This window comes from Narcine bancroftii, chromosome 1 (assembly GCF_036971445.1).
Source record: "Narcine bancroftii isolate sNarBan1 chromosome 1, sNarBan1.hap1, whole genome shotgun sequence".
In the NCBI taxonomy this organism is placed as follows: Eukaryota; Metazoa; Chordata; class Chondrichthyes; order Torpediniformes; family Narcinidae; genus Narcine; species Narcine bancroftii.
This window is the reverse complement of record NC_091469.1, coordinates 318,746,330-318,770,156: the sequence shown is the minus strand read 5'-3', so window position 1 is coordinate 318,770,156 and position 23,827 is coordinate 318,746,330. Positions and strand designations below refer to the sequence as shown.

Sequence of the window (23,827 nt, the reverse complement as noted above, 5' to 3'; positions counted from 1 at the left end):
GGAGCTCCATTGATGGTCCAGAGCAGAAGAGTTTTTTTTAATGTGGATCTCAGCCAAATTGGCAGTTCAAAATGCATGACAACACAGAGCTCCATTGATGGTCCAGAGCAGAAGAGTATTTTTTATGTGGATCTCAGCCAAAATATTATTAAAATACATAAAGAATTTAATTAGGCAAAAACAGTCCTCTGGCAGAAGGGTTATAAATTTGCTTTTAGATTCCCTGCCGTTTTAAAAGTTTTTTTTAATGGGGAATATAAATCTCAATTTTTTTGCGGATGATGGGGATGCATTGATTTTTGCTAATTCTTTGTCCGATCTTAAAAAACGTCGGTCTTCATCTTCTCAAGCGCAAAAAATGAATAGAATTCCTAAGAAGAATGGTAATGGGGTTCAGAAGGAGCAAAAGAAGAAACTGCAGAAAGATCGACTGGAAGGGATGCAAAATAAAGAATCAAGTGATTCTGAAGAGATATTGATTGATGATGAACAAGTGACTAGAAACTTGGAAGAAGCTTATCATACCTGAAGTTATGGTTTATATATTTTTTTGTTATTTCTGTTCAGAGGAGATGTAGAATCTCATTGTAGCTCAACCGATACTGTCACTCACTTAGTGGCTTGAAGGGGAGTAATATTTTAGTACTTAAAGGGGGAGGGGGAGGGTTTTATATATATATATATATATTGTTCAGAGTATGTTTTTGTTTCTTTTCTTCTTCTTCTGTGAAGAGTAAGTTTGTAGTATGGGATGCTTTAAAAGTGTTTTTAAAGGGGTCCATTTATTAGCTTTACACTTAAACTTAAAAAACAATATTTAGCTGAAGTTGATAAGTTAGAAAAAGATATAAATATTTTGGAAAAGAGGTTACAGAGGAGTCCTTTAGATAAAGAGAAAATAGTTCAATTAGAATCTATGAAACTGAAATATAATACTTTACAAACTTATAGAGTTGAACATTTAATACAAAGATCTAAACAAAAATATTATGAGTTAGGGGAAAAGGCACATAAAGTTTTGCCATGGCAATTGAAATCTGAATATCTAGAACGATTGAGGCAATTATAAAAAAATGAAAATTTCTTATAAATCTCAAGCTACTAATGAATAGTTTAAGGAATTTTATAAAAAAATATATACTTCTGAAATGCAACAGGACCAAAGTAAAATAGATTGCTTTTTAAATAAGTTGCAGTTACCTATATTGAATGATTGGACAAAGGAACAATTGGAGAAGCCAATAGATTTTAAAAAGATTATGTTAGTTCTCAATTCAATGTGAAATGGTAAATCTCCAGGAGAGGATGGTTTTACAATGGAATTTTATAAGAAATTTCAAAAATTGTTCCTTCCATTGTTTGTTGAAGTTTTACAGCAAGTTAGAGATACACAATCTATTTCACAGGCTATTATAACAGTAATTCTTAAAAAAAAAGATAAAGACCCTTTGAATCCTGAGTCTTGTAGACCAATTTCATTATTAAATGCAGATATAAGTTTTTGACTAAGATTTTGGCTAATAGATTAGTGCAATATTTACCTAAGTTGATTCATATTGATCAAAAGGTTTTATTAAGGGAAAATATGGTGCTGATAATGTACTTAAATTAATTAGTTTAATTAATATTTCATGGGAGAAATTCAACTTACCAATTGTCTTATCATTGGATGCCGAAAATACATTTGATAGGGTGGAATGGAGTTTTTTATTTAAAGTATTGAAATTTTTTTAGTTTGGACTAATGTTTATAAGTTAGATTAAGGCAATATATAAACGACCAAAAGTTAGAGTTATGACAAATGGGTTTCTATCTGATTCTTTTAATTTAGAGAGATCTACTAGAGAGGGTTGCCCTCTATCACCAGCATTATTTGCATTGGTGATTGAACCATTAGCTCAATTAATAAGGCAGGAAAGGAATAAAAAAGATATTGAAATAGGATTGGATAAATTTAAGATTAGTTTATTTGCGGATTATGTGTTGATTTACTTAATTGACCCACAGGAGTCATTGAAAGTGTTACAGTAAAAGTGAATACAATATGAAAAATTATCGGGATATAAAACGAATTGAAATAAAAATGAACTTATGCCATTGTCTAAAACTGATTATTCTGTTTGTAATGGAGTAGTACATCTTAAATGTACTGATCAAATTGAGTATTTAGGTATTAAAATAGATAGACATATAGATCATTTATATGATCTAAATAATTTGCCATTAATTTCTGTAATCAAAGAGGATTTAAATAAATGGAAAGATTTACCATTGTAGGGTACACCCTACTTTGTAGGGTGAATTGTATAAAAGTGAATATATTTCCTAGACTTCAGTATTTTTTTCAAACTATTCCTTGTAATATTCCTAAAATGTTTTTTTTAAAGATTTGAATACAGCAGTTATGTAATATTTATGGAAGGGTAAATTAGTAAGAGTTTCTATTCATAAATTAATGTGCAAATATGAATTAGGAGGATAACAACTTCCAAATTAAAAAAATTATTATAAGGCCACTCAATTAAAAATTATTAATAGTATGTTTGATTTGGATAGTCCTTTGATTTGAGCAGATATAGAATTACATAGAATTGGTGAAGATAAAAGAGATCAATTTGTTTATAAGTGGAATGTTAAATTATTGTGTTTTTATAAATTGCCAATTTTATCCCATTTGATAGATATTTGGGATGGGATAAAAAATGGAATTGGTAATCAAGGTAAAATATCTAGATATACTCCTATGTATCAGAATAAACTTCTTCCTTTTATGGTTAAGAATTCCCTTCTTAAGATTTGGGATCAGAAAGGGATTAAGATGATAAATAGTTGTTCTGAATTAATGTTGGTTTCTTTAATTTGAAAGAATGAAGGAAAGATATCAAATACTAACTCAGACTCTTTTTTTAAATTATCAAATTAAATCAATGTTAAATGATTGTTTTTAGGAAGAATATGTTTTTACCTAAAGAGTCGAAATTTGAAATGTTCGTTCATGATGGAGGGAAGAAAGGTTTTATTTCTGACAAGTATAAATTATTGCAACAGAAAAAACCTAAAATTGATCTGTATAAATCAAGACTTAAATGGGAGAAAGATTAGGGAGCAGATTTTGATATCACCATTGGAGAATTATTTGTAATCATAGTATGACAAAAATTAAATGTTAGGTATAGGCTTGTAACTTATAATTTTATACATCAATTATATTTGACTCTGAGGTATTTGAAAAGATATAATTTGTGTTTTTCTAATTTGTGTTTTGATATAATGGTCAGAAAGATACATTTTTACATTCAGTATGGTCTTGTGATAAGGTTAAACATTTTTGGTCTCAGGTTAAGGATTGTTTGCAGAATATTTTGAAAATAAAATTTTCTTTCATTCCAAAATTTTTTAAATTGGGGATATTAGTGAATTTTGTTTGGTATATAAATTGGATAAATTTCAAATAGCATTTTTGAGATTGGCATTAGCAGTGGTGAGGAAATGTATAGCAATTTCAAGGAAAGATCAGATGCAACTTAATTTACAGAGATGGCTTTCAGAATTAATGTTTTGTATCCTGTTCAAGAAGATAATGTATAATTTGAGGGATAAATATTATATTTTTAAGATGATTTGGAGCCCATATTTGGATTATTTCAATTTGAAAATTTGAAGATGGTGATCTGAATGTAGTGGGGTTTCATTATTCCACGATGTATAAATTTGTATTTTGGTATTCTCTTCTTTCTTTTTTTTTCTTTTTTCTTTCTATTGGGGGCTAGGTGTGTTATAGGGGTAAGATTGGAGGGTGGGATGTATTTGTAGGGGTGAGGGGTTGAGGTTTTTTTTAGTTATTTAGGTTTTTTATATACATAAAGCATGTTAAAATTAGGACATATTGTATCATTGCATTATTGTTGTAACCATGGTTGTTTTTTAAATAAAATATTCGAAAAGAAAAGACCCAATATCAAATTCTTGGTCATGGTGAGATGTTTATGGCCAGTAGAAAAGAGGTTAGTTCCTCTGTTTGAGGAAGCTGAGATAGATAAATATTTTCAGCATTTTGAGAAAATGGCTGTGAATTTAACTTGGCCACAAAACCAATGGTCTCTTTTGTTCCAGAGTATAGTTAAAAGAAAAATGCCAACAAGCATATTCTGTCTTTCCTTACCACAGAGCAAGCCTGCTAATTATGAAATTGTGAAAAAAGCTATACTCCAGACTTATGAGTTAATTTCAGAGGCTTACAGACAGAAGTTCAGGAATTTAAAAAAATCAAAAACTCAATCTTATTCAGATTTTGCTTGTGAAAAGATTGTGTGGTTTGACCAGTGGTGCACATGAAAGACTGTAAACAACGATTATAATCAATTGAGAGAGTTGATAATAATTGATGAGATTTAAAGATGCGTTCCTGATGATATTGAAGCATACTTGGATGAGAAGGAAGTGAAAACGGCTGAAGCCCACTAAATTAGCAGATGAATAAGCTTCAACACATAAGCCTAATTGGTATTTTATAAAGTACACTATGGATAATCCAAGTAAGGTGGAGAATTAATTTGGAAGTAGTATTATGCATAAAGATGAATGAAAGTTGGTAAAGGAAAAACCTTCGGGTCCCCTTTGCCACTACAGAAAGATGGCTGGTCACATGATCACAAGTTGTCCTGTGCTGAAAAAGAAGAGACAAAAAGAGGTAGCACCAAATTCCTGTATTCAAAGTGAGAGGTGTAAAAACCAGGGAGGATCCAAAGTTACTGATAACATTAGGGATGTATTCCAGCCTTTTGTGACTGAGCGTTTGGTTTCAGTTAAAGAAAGGTTGAAACAAGTGCCAGTGAAAATCTTATGAAATACTGTGGCTGCTCAGTCACTTGTGTTAGACCATGATTTGACAGAAAATAAAGTCTGTGATGGTCATAAACAGCATTTAAGTAGAAATGACCTGGTAAAGGTTAAGCAATCTTCTTTATTCGACCCAAGCACTGATAAGGCTATAGATTTGTCGCTATCCAGACAGGATAACAAGGCAAAATAAGGATTCTGATCTTGCAGGTGAGAGATAAAACTCTCTTTGATGAGGAAGTTAAGAAAGTGCCAGTGGGTTATTATGTTAAAGATGGAGTATTAATGAGAAATTGTAGACCACATGATCTTTTCCCCCAGTGATGTTTGAGCAGTAATGAACCAGGTTGTGATTCCTAAAGTCTATAGGGATGAAATTATAATTTTGGCTCATAGGATGCCCTTCAGTGGTCACCTTGGGCTGAAGAAAATTATAGAAAGACAACGAAACAATTTTAGTGGCCTAGTTTAAGAAAGGATGTCATAAGCTTTTACCAGGCCTGTCATACTTGTCAGGGGGTGGGTAAACCTAATCAGGATCCCCCAATGGCACCCTTACAACCTATCTCTGCTTTTGGTGAGCCTTTCTCCAAAGTGATTGTGGACTTTGTTGGCCTATTGCCCAAAGCCACAGTTGGGAATCAGTGTTTGTTGACAATTATGTGTGCAGCCACAAGGTTCCTGGAGGCCAATCCTCTGAGAAACATTAAAGCTAAGGGAGCTTTGTTAAAATGTTTCGCCTTGCATGGCCCACCTAGAGAAATTCAGTCAGATCAAGGGAATAATTTTCTGTCAGGCTTATTCCAACAAGTGGTTTATAAATTGGGAGTAAGGCAGATTGTGTCTTCTGTATACCATCCAGAGAGTCAAGGCACCTTTGAGAGGTTCCATTCAACCCTGTTAAACATGATGAGAACTTATAATTTTGAGAATGAAAAGGATTGGTATGAAGGGTTCATTTGCAGTGAGGGAGTCTTTCCAAGAATCACTTGGTTTTAGTTCATTCAAGTTAGTGTTTGGACATTAGGTGAGAGGACCTTTAATGTTATTAAAGGAACAGTAGGTTAATAATTTTGTGCAATTTGATGGATAGGTTGCATAAAGCTTGTGAAATGGCAAAGGAGAGTTTAAAGGCCACTCAACAGAAGATGAAGGTTTGGTATGATTGCAAGGCAAAGAAGAAAAATTTTAAACCTGGTGACAAAATGTTGGTTCCTACACATTCAAATCCTCTTAGGGCGAGGTTTTCATGACTCTAAGTTACATCTAAAATAAATTAGGTCACTTATGTTATTGAAACACTTAATCACAGACAAGAAACTCGAGTCTGTCATGTAAATATGATTAAGCCGTATTTTGAGCAGATGCCTCACAGTGAGACTAAACTTTCACCAGAGGTGATGGTTATCGACCAGTATAATGAGGAGACAAATAGAACAAGTTTCAGAGAAGGTCATGGGAAACAAAAGTTGATAAACCCAAGGTTGGAAAATTCAATGGTTTTGCTGGACCTGGAAACAAAGTTGGCTCATCTCCAAACTTTAGAAAGGAAAAAAAATGAACCAATTACTTTAAAAAATTGAGAATTTATTTCCAGATGTACCTGAGAGAATTTCCATAACTTATCATGATGTTGATGTAGGTTATGCTAGTCCTCTCAAACAACATTTCTTTTGGATGAATATGGAAAAGTGCAGACGAGTAGATCAGGAAATTGACTACATGTTGAAGAATGGTATCATTAGAAAGTCCACTTTGAAATGGAGTTCACCTTGTGTTTTAGTGCCAAAGCCAGATGGAACTGTTAGGATTTCTATTGACTATAGGAAGGTAAATGCTGTGACAAAGACAGATGCTTATCCAATTCTTAGAGTGGATGATTGTATAGACAAGGTGGGGAAGGCAAAATGTCTTATTAAAATTGACTAGTTGAAAGGTTACTGGTGTGTAACAGATAGGGGTAAAGAGATTTCTGCATTTTGTAACATCTGGGCTGCATGAGTTCAATGTAATGCTGCTTGGAATGAAGAATGCTCCAGACACATTTCAAAGAATGGTTAATTCTGTAATTCAGGGGTTGAAGCACACACATTGATGATTTTGTTCTAAGTAGTGACACATGGGAACAGCATGTCCTTGAGTTAGAAGGATTGTTCAAATGACTTTCAAAAGCAAATCTCAGTTAATTTAAGTAAAAGTTAGTTTGGTCATGTGACTGTTACTTTATCTTGATAGGGGCAGTTGGCACCAGTTGAGGCCAAGGTTTTGACTATATCTGAGTTCCCTGTTCCAATTAGAAAGAAAACACTTCAAAGGTTCCTGGGAAGGATTGGCTACTATCAAACAGTTTGTAAAAAATTGCAGATATTACACTCCCTCTAACAAAACTGTTAAAGAAGGGAGAAAGATTTTTATCATCAAAATGTTGCCAAGAAGCATTTGTAAAATTGAAGGCCATTTTATGGCACCAGCCTGTGCTTAAGTCACCTGATTTAGAGAAACCATTTTCTTTAGCTGTGGATGCCAGTGATGAAGCTATGGGTGCAGTGTTGTTACAGAAGAAGAATGATGATGATATTGACCACCCAGTATTCTACTTCTCAAGAAGTTTAATGATCATCAGAAGAGTAATTCTACCATTATGAAAGAATTGTTAGCTCTTGTGTTGGCTCTCCAACATTTTTACATTTATATTTATACAGCTTAAAACTGTTTATGATGTATACTGATCATGATGCATTGGTTTTTTTTGTGTGTAAAATGAAGAATAAGATTAGATGATTGTTAATTTGGAGTTTGATTTTACAAGAGTATGATTTAATGATAACACACATTAAAGGAAAAAGATAATGTAATTTCTGATTGCTCTTCTAGATGCTAAACTTTGTAAATGAAATTAATTACTTTGTGTGTGCTTGTAGATGAACATAATGTTTTGTTTTATATTGTGACACTTTAATTAATTCCTAAAACTTTGTCCTTACAGACCACAATTTTCTTTGTGAGTCGGAGGTGTTATAGACCATGGACTGACCTTTTGGACTGTGGACTGTCATTATCAAGGATGGATTTCTGCTAAGAACTCTGTGAAACAGCTGAGTGCTGACTTGCCAATTGCTTGGAACACTCGAGACCAAAGGGAGTCCAGCTGTGAAGGAGAGAGCGGCAGTTGGAGCAGCAGAAGGCAGCTGGAGAGCTGTGTGAAATGCACATGCCTCATAAGTGAGGATTTGTAAGTTTACTGCAATGAAACATCAGTCATTTCTCTCTCAAATATTCACTATGATCTCCTTTGTTATCAGTTAAAGAACTGAACTTAGACATTGAACTTTGAGTTTGAATTCAGTGGTCTGTGTTTTTATGGACTGACTTACTCGACTGACTGACCTGGGGTTTTTGGGATTTTTCCTTTTTGATTATTGGGCACAGACTGTAATGGTCTGGGTTTTTCACATACACACTGTTTATAAATATATGATATCTGTATATTTGCTGTAGATATTTAAAGTGGGGTTAATTGTGTTAAGGCATTATATTGTCAATAGTCATTAATAAAAATTTAACCCTTTTGAATGATGCCTTCTGTTGTTGCTGGTTTGAGACGTAGCATCTTGTTTTTCCACATTGTTAAGAATCCTGCCATTAACCATGTAATCTGCATTCAAGTTTAACCTTCCAAGGTGCATCACTTATAATTTATCTGGAATGAACCCAATCTGCCATTTCTCTGCCCAATTCTGCTTCCTGTTTATATCCTTCTGTAACCTATGGCAACCTTCTACACTATCCATAACACCTCCAACCTTCATATCATCTGCAGACTTACTTACCCATACTTCCACTTCTTCATCTAAGTCATTTATAAAAAATAATGAAGAGCAGTGGTCTATAGAGTGGGTTGTGGAGAGTCATGTGACCTCTCCATCTGCAATTTGGTGGGAAGGTGGATTGTGGAGAATTACATGGCCTCTCCATCTGGAACCTGGTGGGAGTGCAGATTTTGGAAGGTTATGTGACCTTTCCACCTGGAACCTGGTAAGCACGAGGATTATGGAGGGACATGTGACCTCTTTGTCTGGAACTGGTGAGAGTGAGGATTGGTGGAGGTTCATGTGACTTCTCTGTCTAGAACCTACTTGGAAGTCACATCACCTGCCAATCAAGGTTGGACTCTGCCCATCTATTGGTGCACACCTGACCATTGGCCCCTTTAATGACCTACTGATTACTGGACCAGGCCCTCCAGCTAACTTTACAATAAAGTCCACCATGTACAGTAGCCCCTTCTCTTTTGCTCTTCGGTCCTGAGACAAACGCTGCTCCATTCAAGGTCACGAAATGTTGACAATAGGTAAGGAGTGCACAACACAGGGATCAGGGTTGTTAGATAGCATTGGAGCCTTGCCCACGTTAGACAAGATGACAGCTAGTGTTAATAATCCTTGGTTGTTATAAGTCTATATAAACAGTTGCTAGTATCAGTAGCGTTAAAGATCAATGTGACTGGGTTGTATAGTGTTTGTATGAGTGTAAGCAGTTGCTAGTATTGGAGGTGTTAAGTCCGATGTGATTAATGATACTGTGTTGTGTGATTGAAGAATAAGTGTGTATGTTATCCCTGCTGCGATCCCCTTGCATGTGTTTTAATAAAGATCATTCCTATGACCAGACTCTCTGCTCTTTGAATCCACTGAACGTTTCCCTTTCCACACAACAGGGTCCCAGAGCAGACTCTTGCAGAACTCCATGGGTCATTGACCTCCAGGCTAGAATGCATTCCATCCATCACCACCATTCTGCAGGCAAGCCAATTCTGAATCCACATAGTCAAGTTTTCAATCTCCCACCTGTTAAAATGGTGTTTCTCTTCTGCTGTCTTTTGTTATGGTGACGGAACCTATGAGCTGGACTTTCTCACTAATCCCTCTCTCTGTGCAACTAAAAATCTTTGAAGAGCAACCTGCTGGTATTCTTCAAGTTTCAGCTGATTTGGTTTGTGGACCTCCTCTGGGCTCCAAAGTGTTATGGCATTGGCAATGCTGATGCCACTACAGATACTGTTACGAGACCAAAGGACCCCATAACCCAATAGCAATAGATATTCACCAAGACAAATAGTTACTTAAACAAAAGTTGTTTTTAATTATCTTTAAACATGAAAACAGAATCACACTTTAACTTATCACTATTGACTTAACTAACCTAACTTAACCCCTTTCTAATTCTAAGCGCATGTGTGTGTAATATGTATATAAGTTCAGAAAAGTTCTTTGGTTCACAGTCCAATCTCACTTCTCACTCCTCCAAGTTCACTGGTTGCAGGCAATTCTTATACTGTGCACAGAATGTAGCATGTATGAAGTTCACCAGGCTTTGGTGCTCAAAAGGTAAATGGTTACAGCTCAGCAGATTCTTGTAGGCTTGCAGAGAGAGATGTGCTGTTCCAGGGCATCCACAACTGAAATACTTCCCTCAGTCACCTCAGTGTCTTGTTGACGAAACTTGCTCCCTTCAGGGTTCTCCAGATGATAACCTTTTTCTTTCAGGTCTCCACAGAGTTCCTTTCTGTTTCTCTTATTCCAAGTGAAACATTAGACAGCCAGTTCTCTAGCCCATCTTACACTCTGGAGCTTCTTGTCGGCTTTTCCTTTTTCAGTTCCAGCAAGCCTGCTGCATGACACAGCTTTCTCTCTTTCTCATAGACACTCAGAGACTGAGACAGCTTGCTTGACTCTCTCCCTACTTGCAAAACCACCTGACCCTCTCTAGCAAACAATAGAAGTCAGTCTTCTGGTTCATGTGTTGCTTTTAGGTAAACAAGAACTCATCAGTGACCTCTCTCTGAGCACTCTTCAAAACTCCTGCCCAAAGGTGAGAGAAGCCACTATGTTTCCAGTATTTCAAATAAGATCTGTTTTAAAGTGTTTGCATGTGATCTACTCTAACAAAACTTTTTCCCAATGTATCTTCCAAAAACATTTCTATACACTCTGTCACAATACACAGAGTTGTAAAGTTCATTTCACAAGGATTCTGTCTCAGAGTTTGGAAAATGAATTCCAATGGAGGTAAATATATTTTCAAAGTTTTCCGAACAGCATCTCGGCATGCGTCTATGTCTAACGCACTTCACAGAGTCATGCAAGAGGGCCACATTTACTGACAGATTTGCCTGCCACATCTTGAGCTCTTCTCCACAACCGCTTGGGCCTCATCTTGATTTCACGAGGAAGGAACCGATTAATACCGCTTGTTGGTCTGGAGTCCTCCCCCCATTGTCTGAATTCTGAGACTTTCTGAGGTGTCCTGCTTCTGGCTCATTCCTTGAAGAAGGGCTCAGGCCCAAAACATCAGCAATGTATCTTTGTCTCCTATGGATGGAGAAAAGACCGGTCGAGTTCCTCCAACATTTTGGGGATTTTTTTTCTGCAATCACCCTGTCTGCAAGCTTTTGTGTTTCACACAACTTTGGAAGCCTGTAGATGCTGGTTCCAGATCCCTCAGATACGCTCTTCATGAGTAAGGACCATTGTAAAATTCACAACATGCCTCTCCTGAGCAGCTTTCTTTTGTGGTCCAAATCTTGTAACTCCAGTTCAAAAACACTGTGGGAGTACCTACAAGAACAAGTCTACGTTATTTCAAGAAGGTATTTTCTGGAAAAGAATTAGGGATAAATGTTGCCTTTCATCCAGAAAAATAGGGGAAAAATCCAACTTCCAACACGGTTACTCTTCATCAACTTCCTGCTACCTATTCACCCCTGAGAATGGGCCTTTTCTCCTTTACCACATGTTCTCTAACATTTCTAACAGGATTAGCATTGCGGCTGGTGCAACAAGGTTAGTGCAAGATGATCTCCTCTACGTCGGAGAGACTTGAGGCAGACTGGGAGATCACTTTGCTGAGCACCTCAGCTCTGTCCATCACAATAGCGTGGATCTCCCAGTGGCCACCCATTTCAAGTCCCCATCCCATTTCCCTTGCTGATGTGTCTGTCTTTAGACTCGTGCACTGCCAGATTGAGACTAGTCACAAATTGGATGAATAACACCTCATCTTCCAACTGAGCAGCCTTGAACTGCCAGTTGATGAGGTAGACAAAGACAATGTGGTCAAACAATAATCATGGCTTTTATTAGCAGAAACTTATGGTACAATAATGAAAGATAATGGGTGCATGCACAGTTATACCCAAGGAGAGTGTCCTTAAAAGTAGAGATGATGCATAGCCAATGTTAGTACAGCAAGGCTCGCCAGAGGGGGGAGACAGGCAGATTGGCAGACATTCAGCACAAGCCTCCAATGGATGGCATTAATATTGACATCCATGACTTTCATTAAATCCCCCCCTTCTTCCCCGTCGCTTTCCCCCATCTTTGTCTCTCCCTTCCCTGTCTCCTTTCACTCAAACAAAATAAATCCTCATTTCTTATCATCTCCAATGAACACCTTTTGTTGGTCTGGATTCCTCCCACAGCCGGCATTGTCTGAATTCTGAGACTTTCTGAGATTTCCTGCTGTTGGCTTATTCTTATTCCTTGCAGAAGGGCTCAGGCCCGAAATGTATCTTTGCTTTTAATGGACTCTGAAAAGACTGAATTCCTCCAGAATTTTGGTGTGTTTTGACCACATGGTTACAGCGCCAATGATCCGGGCTCAAATCCCATGCTGTCTGTAAGGAATTTGTATGTTCTCCTCATGTCTGTGTGGCTCCGGTTTCCTCCCACCATTCAAAATATGTGGGGGTTTTAGGTCAAATGGGGGTAATTAGGTGGCACAGGCTCAAGGGTCGAAAAGGCCTGGTATGTCAAAATTAAATTAAATTTCCCTGTGTCAATTCTAAATATAAAATAGTACTTGACACAGCATTAATGTGGGTACTTTTCCTTTCCTTCGCCAGCTCACATGAAGTTTCGAGTAAGCCTCGGTTGCAGTCAGTTTCTGCTTATACGTTCACAGCGAGTTTCCATTTGACCACGAGGAGCTTTTACATCTCACATGTTGAAGACTTTTATGATTATGCTGAACTGTGTTAGATTCATCGGGGTGAAGGATCATACTTGGGCAAGTTTAAAATCACGGAGCTGCTTTGGGCAGTTTGTGTTCATTGCTACGCTTTTTTCAAAATAATTCATTGTATATTTTTTACTTTTGTTGTCTTTCTACGTGCAATAATTTCATCGGGCAATATTGATTGTATAAAATCAGCATAATTGCTTGCAGTTTTCCTCTTCGAAGGTGTATTATTATTTAAAATATTTTTTTAGGTCAATGGATCCCAAGATATGGGTTGATTAGGATTCTATCAAATCCAGTGCTTTATTTCAGAAATTATCAGTCAGCTAAGTATTGAATCGTAAAGGTATACGAGTGGACCATGAGGATTCACAGAGTCAGTTCTTGCCAAAGAGCTGATATAACTTAAAATGGAGAGGCATCTTTGAAGGGGGCATGGTTGGCTTAGTGGTTAGCGCAACAACGCTGTTACATCGTCAGCCATCGGAACTGGAGTTCGAATCCCGTGTTGTCTGTAAGGAGTTTGTATGCTCTCCCTGCATATGTGTGGGTTTTCCCCGGGGGCTCTGGCTTCCTTCCACCGTTCAAAACATACCGAGGGTTGTAGATTAATTGAGTGTAATTGGGCCGGAAAGACCTGTTACCGTGCTGTATGTCTCAATAAAATTGGATACAGTGCGTTCTGGTAGAATATTTGATAGAATAGATGCTGAAGAGAATGAGGCACTAAATCCAGAGCAAAATAAAATGAACTGGAGGAACTCAGCAGGCCAGGCAGCATCCATGGAGGAAAATGTTTTGGGATGTTAAGCAAAGTTTATCGACTGTTCATTTCCCTCCACATATGCTGCCTGACCCACTGAGTTCCTCCAGCAGTTAAATTCTTCCGGGAACCAATGACATTCTTCAGATTGTGGTAACTACCACTGCGCTCCTTAAGATAATGTTGGAACCGTTACCTCTGCATCAGGAGACGATTCTGCGAGGGCTACTTTTATTGACAATGGTGAGGCATTCAAAAACAGCCTCATCAGTTGCACTACAGAGAAGAGGTGGAAAATCTGGTGTTATTGTGCGAGGATAACAACCTGAGTCTCCGCATGGACAAGAGAAGTGAAGTGACTGTGGACTTCAGGAGGACCAGGGATGACCACCCTCCACTACACATTAATAGATCAGTAGTGGAGGGAGTAGAGAGTGCCAAGTTCGGAGTCCACTTGAGTAGTGGCCTATCCTGGGCACACAACATCTCCTCACTTGTCAGGAGGATGTGACAGCGACTGCACTTCCCAAGAAGACTGATGTGGACAAGACAACCGACCACTATCCTGTTGACTTGATCAAGAGCATCCTGGCTAGTTGCATCACAGAGTGGTATAGTTACTGTAGAGGATTAATCGGAGGTCAATACACAGGACCAGAAAAGCAGCAGGGAGGCTCATTGGGGTCTCCATCCCCCCCACAATTGCTATGATCAACTGAGATCTTTGTCTGAAGAGGGCTCAGAAAATTGTTGAGGGCCCCTTCTACCTGGCACACAGCATCTGCTCCCATCAGGAAAGAAACACAGAAGTAAAAACACAAAGCTGGAGAAACTCAGCTGGTCAAACAGTGTCCTCCTCATGGCAAAGGTAAAAATATATAACCGACAGTTCGGGCTTGAGCCCTTCATCAAAGTATAAGAAAATGTCGGCAGGCGTCCGAACAAAAGAGTAGGCGGTGTGGTTGCAAAGGCAGGAGGTGATAAGTGGAGAAGGGAGGAAGAGAAAAAGAGTGAGCAAGGGGAGGAGGGATGGCTGGGGGAAGGGAGGGAGCAGAACTGGAAAGGGGGAGGAGAGGAAGGAGGGGGAACAGGAAGTTAACAGAAACCAGAGAAGTCGGTGTTAATGCCACCTGGCTGGAGAGGGTCCAGATGGAAAATCAGGTGTCGTTCCTCCAATCTGTGGGTGGCCTGGGTGGAACAGTACATAAGGCCATGGACAACCATGTGAATTTGGAAGTGTTATGCAGAATTGAAATGGTTGGTTCCTGGGAGATTCCTGTCACTGGTGTGGACAGAGCGAAGGAGCTAATCGAAGCAATCTCCCAGTCTGTGTTCAGTCTCTGATGTAGTGAAGGCCACAAAGCGAGCACTGGATACAGTAAATCAGTCCTGCAAGTAAGCATTGCTTCACTTGAAAGGACTGTTTGGGGCCCCAGACCGTGGTGAGGGAGGTGTGAGCGCAAATGTTGCACCTCCAGCAGCCACAGGGGAAGGTACTGGAGTGGGTGGGGGGGGGTGCGATGGGTGGGGAGGAATGTGCACATGGGAGTCATGGAGGGAGTGGTCCCTGCAGAAGGCTGAGAGGAGAGGAGAGGGAAAACTGTCTGGTTGTGGGATCCTGTAGTAAGTGCCGGAAATTCTAGCGGATGATATATGTTGGATGCGGAGGCTGGTGGGGTGGTAGGTGAGGATGAGGGGCGGATCAATATTTGTTGAGCCTGGAGGCAGAGAGAACCAGGGCAAATGAGTGGGGAATGAAGGAGATGCAGGTGAGGGCTGAGTGATGGAGGGGAAGCCACATTTGTGGAAGAAGGCAGACATTTCAGAAGCTCTGGACTGGACAACCTCATCTTGGGACCAGATGCGGCGGAGATGGAGAAATTGAGAGAAGGTGATGGAATCCTTGCAGAGGGCAGGGTGTGAGGAAGTGTAGTCCAGGTTGTTGTGGGAGTTGGAGGGTTTGTGATATATGTCAGTGGAAAGCTTTTCTCCTGAGAAGGAGACAGAGAGATCCAGAAAGGGGAGAGTGTTATTGGAGATGGACCAGGTGAGTTTGAGATCAGGGTGGAAGTTGGAAGTGAAGTGGATGAATTTGACAAACTCATCACAGGTGCATGAGCCAGCCCTGATGTAGTTGATATACTGGAAGAAGAGTTGTGGGGGGGGGGGTCTTTCCTGTGTAGGCTTGTAACTTGGATTGCTTCACAAAGCCCATAAACAGGCAGGCGTAACTGGGACCCATGGGGGTCCTCATGGTTACTCTTTTGATATGGAGGAAGTTGGATGAGTTAAAGGAGAAGTTATTTAGAGTGAGGACAAGTTCTGCCAGGGGAGGAGGGGGTTAGTAGAGGGTGACTGGTCAAGTCACTGGTTCAGAAAGAAGTGAAGTGCTTTAAGATCTTTCGATGAGGGGGGGGGGGTGGAGGTACTGTATAAAGTATATTGGTCATCCATCGTGAAGATGAGGTGGTCCGGTTCAGGGAATCTGAAGTTATTGTAGGGGAAGTGAGACTTCCGAATGACTGATGAACTGCTCATACAATTCCTCGGAGACTCTACTATTTATTTAACAATATTTATTTATTTTGATATGTGTGCTGCATATAAATCCCTTGTAATTATTTGTGCTTTATCTATGTATGTATGTGTTTGCATGTTTTTACACCGCGGACAGAAGTGTATTTATACACTCCAGTTGTATTTATACAATTGCATGATAATGAACTTGAATTTGAACCTCACAAAAATGGTCTTTTTTAAACTTTTTTCTTTTTCTTACACTGTTTTTATTTATTTTGTGAGGAGGTTCATATAAATGTTCGCACTGTGATATGCCACAGCAAACCAATTAATTTTCTGATGTGTTCATGACAATAAATTCTGATTCTCACATGTTAAAACAAAATTCAAAATTTAAATGGAACCATCGAACCATTGCAGCACAGACACAGGCCTCTTCGGCCCCTCTAGTCTGTGCCAATTGTTTGTGCCTCATCCCACTGACCTGCACTCATTCCATGGCCCTCCATACCTCTCCCATTCATATACCTGTCCAAATTTTCCTTTAATCAGTGGTTCTCAACCTTTTTCTTTCCACTCACATCCCACTTTAAGGAATCCCTATGCTATCAGTGCTCTGTGATGAGTAAGGGATTCCTTAAGGTGGGATGTGGGTGGAAAGAAAAAGGTTGAAACCCACTGTTATAATTGTCCCTCTTTGACTCGTTATGTGCACAGTTTCATAACTCTAAAGGAAATGGGCCAACGACAATTTTTCTCGAGCAAAATATTTCATTAACAATTGGGTCTAGAGCAGTGATTCTCAACCTTTCCTTCCCACTCACATCCCACCTTAAGCAATCCCTTACTAATCACAGGGCACAATGGCATAGGGATTACTTAAAGTGGGATGTGAGTGGAAAGAAAAAGGTTAAGAACCACTGCCTTAATGTTAAAATCGAGCACACATCTGATTCTTTTGTGGAACAATTGCAGTGAGGGACCTCCAAAGTTAATTCTCAACCTCAAGACATAATCTTTCTGAAAGAGTTATCTTCTCCAGTTCCAATCCCGCCCACTCCCAAAAATTGTTGAATATTCTTCATTTGTAGAGGAGCTGGATGCCCTTGGAGAAGATGAGCAGTCTGTGAGTAATGTCATCACTGCAAACAGTAACAGGAAATTGGATCAAGTGAACTAGATAAGGATTAATGTCCTGTCTTCATATCGCATTTTGTTCCTGAAGCAGTAGAGGTCTCCCTGCCATATCTTAGTCTCATTGCAGAGAACAAGAGCATCTACTCAGAGGTTTATTGTGAACATATTAAATTTAAATTTAGATCATACAGCGCAGTATCAGGCCATTTCAGCCCTTGAGCCCACACTGCCCAATTTACACCCAATTGACCTACAACCCCTGTATGTTTTAGAACATAAAGCACATGAAGTAAACCCATTCAGACTCGGGGAGGACATAAAACTACTTACAGCGCGGGATTCAAACCCCAATCCCAATTGCAGGTGCTGTGACGGTGTTGCATGAACTGCTACGCCGACTGTGTCGCCCTACATATACTAAATATATAATTCACTGATTATTATTTATTTGCGGTCAATCCAGTACATGGCGCAAACGTATGGTCCAACCACTTTATTGGGGAGGGCTTCAGGTAATTTTAATCATTTTTTATCTCACCAAACAACTGATGGTGAAAACACTCAGCAGGCGAGGTAGTATCCACAGGACAAGAGGCAGATTTAAATGTTGACATTGGAGATTCTTTGTCAGTGAGCAAGTTGGCCTTAATTTGGAGAGAGGAAATGTCAGGACAAAGGGAGCGTCTCTGACGAGTGAGGCCAAGGTTGCTGCTCTACCACTTTAATCGCCATCTCTGACATTCCCAGACTGTGACAGGGAGGTGCAATATTAACTAAAAGTTTGCAAGGGTTTAGATTTTAATTAGAAAGAGAAAAGATTAGATTTAAATTAGAAAGAAAAAGGCCAACTTTTAGCAGCAGAATTACCCTGTCATTTAGAAGAATTTGCTAATTATAGGGGTTGAGCATGAAAGTCTGCAGATGCTGAGTTGAGTGCAGTGCACAAATGTGCTGGAGAAAGTCAGCAGGTCATACAGCATCTGGAAAAATAAAGGACAAGCAAAATTTCGGACCTGAGCCCTTTGCTTAGATAATCACGGGACATAGATCTAATTTATGCTTAATAAGGATAATTTAAAATTTTAATCTACATTTGTTAAAATGTTTAAATTTAGACATGCAGCACAGTAACAGGCCGTTTTGGCACACGAGCCCAACTGCTGCCCAATTTACGCCCAATCAAACTACAACCCCTGGTACGTTTTGAATAGTAGGAGCCCCCGGGGAAAACCCATGCAGACATGGGGAGAACATAAAAACCCCTTACAGTCGACGTGGGATTCAAACCAAGGTCCTGATCGCTGTAACAGCATGGCATCAAACATGCTGCCTCTCCCCCGCCCCCATGGATGTAAATTTGCTGTTTCTTCAAAAAAACGAATGGTAATTCTTACGATGTTTTTTCCCTTGGCTGTTCGCCTGTCTGATTTAATCTCAATTGAAGATCTGCAGAATTTTCTGGAGAAACAATTTTATATAACTTTACTGTGATTTTCATAGATTTTCTGGAGTTATGGTGAACATCTGGGTGAAGCTCCTTTGGAATTTCAACTCCATTAACTTTATTGGAGAAACATTGAAGCTGAAGGGGATGGACAAGCAGGGGTGTGGTGTGCTGTAATGATGTCAGAGGCTTTCTTTTAAAACCAGTGCAGCATCTATGGAAATATCAGCACTGTCTGTGTGAAGAAGTTCCCCCTAAACCTTTCCTCTTTCACCCTTAACCCATGTCCTCTGGTTTGTATCTCACCTACCCTCAGTGGAAAAACCCTATCCTCATTTACTCTGTCTATCCCCCTCATAATTTTAAATACCTTTATCAAATCTCCCCTCACACTTCTACGCTCCAGGGAATAAAGTCCTAACCTGTTTAACCTTTCCCTGCAACTCAGTTCCTGAAGCCTGGGTGATCCTATGGAAAGAAAATATACACAGGATGTGGAAAGGAAGTAATAACATGCAGAGAATTCAGAAACATGAACCAGCGATTGCAATAAAGAAAGTTTGTTTCCTGCACTACTTCTACATTGTTCTTCTATTCCCTTGGCAAAGTAGGTGTCAGTTTTCACTCCCCCGATACAAATGAACTTTAGGCTCATGTTATTTTTTTCAGATTAATGTTCTTCAAGTTTTTTAGACAATAGACTCAATCCCTGCTCTATTTTATTCTCACTTTAACAGTGACATAAAGTATTGAGTAACCTTAAAAGAAAGAGAATCAGTACCAAACAGAAGAAGGGCTGAACATTTGTGGGAAGTTCTTGAATGCAGCTTGTTGGGAGAAACTGAAGAATGCTTCGGAAAGTAAATTTGCAGAGGTGAAAATGTCCGGTAAAAACTAGTTTGACAAAGACCTAAAAGTTCTATTACTTCTCAACATTGAAACCATAGCCTTACCTGAACATAGGGTAATCTAAAGGCACCTGTGAGTCTAAGTTGAGTCTCTGACAAGCCAAAAACAAGGTACAGTAAGCAACATGTGTGAAACAGACCAGGAACCTGGGCTATGGGAGGGGAAGATTAAGGCAGATATAATTCCATCTCTCTCACACCTCACCTTCCCATTTTAAATAACCACTCCTGCATCCTACCGGGTAAGACATCTTATCCTCCCCTCCCTTGCCTATGCGTTAACAGCATGGGTGGTCTTCTATTCATACCTTTTTAAAAATGTAGACATACATCATGGTAACAGGTCATTTTGGCCCATGAGCCTGTTCCGCCCAATTTACACCCCACTAACCTTCAAGTCCCCAGTACGTTTATGAAGGGAGGGAGGAAGCCAGAGCTCACCAGAGAAACGTAGGGAGAATGTACAAACACCTTGCAGACAACACGGGATTCGAACCCCGGTCTCAATTGCTGGCGTTGGAAAAAGCGTTGCACTAGCTGCCACGCCAAAAGTGCACAACGCTATTACAGCACCAGAGAGCTGGATTCGGATCCAGCACTGTCTGTGAGGAGTTTGTACGCTCTCATCATGTCTGCGTGGATTTCCTCTGGGTGCGCTGGTTTCCTCCCTCTATTTAAAAACATACGGGAGTTGTGGGTTAATTGGGGAATTTAGGCTCGTGGGCCTGAAAGGACTGTAACCGCGCTGAATGTCTAAATTTAAATTGAAAGACAATTACACCACAAACACATATATATTTGTTTTGTGAAGTCAAGAGTAGTTTGGCCCTCAATCCATAAGTCTGAAGACCACGATCCTCAAGTGTCTGATCCCAGTTAATCATGCGGTGGTTATTGATTTGCTTTCTCTAATCCAGTAGCATGTACATGCCCCTCTATGTTGATTTTGTGGAGAAGAACTTTATATTCTGCTTTGGTTTATTGAGATTCAGACGTGGAGACTTGTCCAGAAGGATGATTGTTCGTTTGTTCAGGAGAGCCATACTAACACTGAGCCAAAGAGAAAAGGCAGTAGATCATCAGGCACGTCAAAATAAGTAGACACTTTCTCTCCATGTTTTCTCCAACATTTAGAGCACTTTGGAAGAGATTTTACATGATCTCTCCTCAGTTCAACTGGCACATTGCTTTATAATCCATGAGGATTTCTGTGAGTAGAATCATTAGATGTTACACTTAAAAAGGAACAGCTGTGCTCACAAACTGCCAAAATATTCTCCTCAACAGACTTCAAATAAAAATCGATGTGACAAAAGTACCAAATTCATTACCTTTCTTCAATCTTTGGAACCAGGGTCCAGATCCAATGTAATATTGAAATGAAAAAATCATGTTTTATTAGGCCAGACTATAATGTTCTGGCACCAATGGCGTCTTGTAGCTTTATGTCTTGTCTGGCTGTCCAAGCCATTTGCATTGTCTCAAGGAACTAATTCTGCAGTATCAATAATTTGGATAATAACATCACATTGTGGCTGCAGTTATCGCTCTGGGTTAGAGCTCTCGAGGAGATACACACACTTGAGAGGACAAACAGTACTATTTATTGGGTCATTCTCTCTGCCTTTTATAGGCCGAGCTGCTACATCATCAGCGGGCATGGCCTACACTCCGCCGATCGCTGATTGGTGGCTTTATGATCCACCCATTGCTGATTGGTCCGTTTCCTCCCTTGCCATGGTGGCCTATGGAAGAAGGCTGTCTCGGCCCATGCTCGATCATCGTGTTCGGATGTGGCTACTTGTGTCGGGCCGCTGGTCGTTACAACGTAATAGATTCACTCCTCTGTTATCTATGGATTGTTTTTTTGTTCTGCTTACAAATGTTATTCTATTCAAATCACAGAGATTGTGGGGTGGGGGGAGGGGTTGCAGAACAGGCACATCCAGTCTTTGGGAGAGATCCATATCCCAACGTAGCTGAGGAAACACATCGATAGAGAAAAGCCATGACTCGAAGCCAGTTTTTCCTTTCTGTCCAACGGAGGTTACATATTCCCTTGCATTGGTAGACACAGTGTAGAACATTTTTAAATTTTAAATTTAGACGTACAGAGCGGTAACTGGTCATTTCAACCAATGAGTCTGTGCTGCCCAATTAACCTACAAGCCCCATTACATTTTGAAGCGTGGGAGGATACTGGAGTCCCCGGTGAAAACCCATGTAGACACAGGGAGAGCGTACCAACTCCTTACAGACAGCACGGGATTTGAACCCCTGTCCCGATTGCTGGCACTGTAATGGCGTTGCGCTAACTGATACACTAACAGTGCTGCCCTTCTGCAAAGGAAAGCTATTAAATAGTAAATAAAACAAATTAAATAGTCACAGGAGAACTATGTACTTTAATGAATTAAATCCTTCATTTGGTGAATAGACTAGCCTAGACATTTCTTTCCCATTGCAGTAAAACCTGTTATCCAGAATTCAAGTAACCGGCAAAAAAATTGCAGTAAATGAATAGGTAAAAAATACGAAAGTTTAAAATTAGAGCCCGATGTAGGCAGTTTGGCAATCATGCAATACGCTATCTCAAGTAACCAGAAAATTCACTTATCCATCATCAGCCAATCCCCATAGGCAATTTGTGGCAAATGCTTTGTGGCATTTCCTACATTGGAGAGACCGGTCACAGATTGGGAGATCACTTTGCTCAGCACCATTTACAACTGCAGTGACCTCCCAGTCGCCATCAATTTCAATTTGGATCACGCACACACACTCACATGTCTGTCCATGGCTTTTGTGCACTATCCCATCCAGACCACCCGCAGATTGGAGAAACAACACCTTATTTTCTGTTTGAGCACCCTCCAGCAAGATGGCATGAACATTAACTTCACTGCTTTCCATTAAACCTGCTCGCCTTTTCTTTCCCTCCCTCCCTCTTTCCAGTTCTTTCTCCCACACAGCCATACTCCCTCCCCTTCATTGCTGCTGTCCCCTCCCTCCTTTCTCCACCTATCATCTCCTGCTTTGCTTCCCCACTCCCATTCTTTTGTTCGGACGCCTGCCGACATTCTCTCATACCTTGATGAAGGGCTCAAGTATCTATGGATGCATCCTGACCATGCTGATTGCTGGCTCCCTGGAATTGTTTGACTCTGAGCTCTGCACAGGCTGGGTCAACTTTGAATGTTCTGCGTCCATCTCAGCTGAGAATAGGATTGAAATATTAAGCTCTTAACAGTCTGCTATGGAAATGTATCTCTGTAATGTTGGTGTAAAAACACATCGAAATACGGAGGGACTCGGACGGTCATTCAGCTTCTTTTTTTTTCGGAGTCAAAGATTTACTGCCAATATGTCAGGCCTGAGCCCTTCTTCAAGGAAAAAGCAGAATGAACCAAGAGCAGGAAATCTCAGAAATTGGACAGCGCCGGCTGGGAGAGGAATCCAGACCAACAAAAAGTGTCGAGTAAAGGGAGGGGTGAGAATTTATCATGTCTGTGCACATGATAAATTTGGCTCTGGCTTTTGTTAAAACCCACCCCCTCACTTCTTCACCCAGCTCTGTCTCTCCTTCCAACAGGCATGATACATTTTTGCCTCTCCCCTTACCCTATCCAATTAATACCTTTGGCTGGTTAGGATTCCTCCTCCAGCCGACACTGTCTATATTCAGAGATTTCCTGCTTATTCGTTCAAGAAAAGCTTAGGGCCAAAACATCGGTAATATATCTTTGTCTCCTATGGACGCTGAAAGACCGGCTGAGTTCCTCCAACATTTCGGTGTTTCTTTACTACAATCTCAGCGTCTGCAGACTTTTGTGTGTTACGAGCCCAGAGGACCCCAAAACCCAGCAGCAATAGAAATTCATCAAGACAATGGTTACTTAAACAGAAGTTACTTTTAATTTTATTTAAACATGAAAACAGGATCAAACTTTAACTTAATACTATTAACTTAACTTAACCCCTTTATAATTCTAAGCACATGTGTTTGTAATGTGTATATGTTCAGGAAAGTTCTTCGATTCACAGACTAACCTCACTTCTCACTCCTCTAAGTTCACCGGTATCAGACAATTCTTATATTGTGCACAATAATGAATTTTCACCGAGATCTGGTGCTTAAAGGTAATTGGTTACTGCTCAGGAAGGTTCTTGTTGGTTTCAGAGAGAGATTTGTTGCTT

At 39.7% G+C, this 23,827-nt stretch overlaps 1 long non-coding RNA gene across 1 annotated transcript in view; it reads left to right on the top strand.

Moving 5' to 3' along the window:
* The first annotated feature begins 7,842 nt into the window (after positions 1-7,842).
* Positions 7,843-23,827, top strand: part of LOC138751958 (uncharacterized) — a 37,915-nt gene continuing 21,930 nt past the window's right edge. Inside the window, exon 1 of the long non-coding RNA XR_011350289.1 lies at positions 7,843-8,071. This is a non-coding gene — a long non-coding RNA (uncharacterized lncRNA). The remainder of the gene's footprint in view (positions 8,072-23,827) is intronic.